Consider the following 785-nt stretch of genomic DNA (forward strand, 5'->3'; position numbering starts at 1 on the left):
TGAAGAACCAACTTTAAAGAGTGGCTTATAATTATACAATTTAAACAGTATATGGGAGCTCAATCTTCTTACATACTTTGTTTTTAAGGATATTTTTAAATAGCCTGTTAACAGGAAAATTGGCCCTTTTCATTTGCTGATCATCAAAAGAATAGGGATCTAAATGGCACCCAAATGTATCTATAATCACTCAGAAAAAATGGCTTGTGTCTGCCTTTGGAACACATTAAATATATTCTCTTATAGGTAGTGAAGTCCTATCTCAGGTCATTATAGAGGTTGGCAGCATGGAGTTCAACTCTGCAAGCTAAAAAAAAAAAAAAAATACAGAAGGCGAAGCTGTTTCATAAGGACTGACTATACAAACAGTCCAACATATTTACCTGTGTTTCTTAGAGTTGAGATGTGCCTTGATGTTCAAATTAAAATAGCACCCAACCCCATAGTAGATCACTTCATACTTAATGATAAAAAACCTCATTTTATTTTTAAAGTTGTAGTATATAAGTATCACAAAATCATGAGGCCAGTTCTTAAATATCAAAGGACAAAGGGCCAAAAACCTGATGGAAAAATGGAGAAAGAGTGAGCAATTCACAAAAGTATAAAATATTTCTAAAATGTATTTTTAAAATTAAAACTGTAAGATGATGGATAAGTTAATTTGCTTCACTATACTAACCTTCTTACTGTTTTTATCTTATAACATCATGTTATATATATAAATACAATAAAATTTTTATTTTAAATAAATTCAAACAATTAGAGAAATGTAAATTAAAACA

Source organism: Otolemur garnettii, unplaced genomic scaffold, assembly GCF_000181295.1.
Source record: "Otolemur garnettii isolate 467f Iridium unplaced genomic scaffold, OtoGar3 scaffold00234, whole genome shotgun sequence".
Taxonomy (NCBI): Eukaryota; Metazoa; Chordata; class Mammalia; order Primates; family Galagidae; genus Otolemur; species Otolemur garnettii.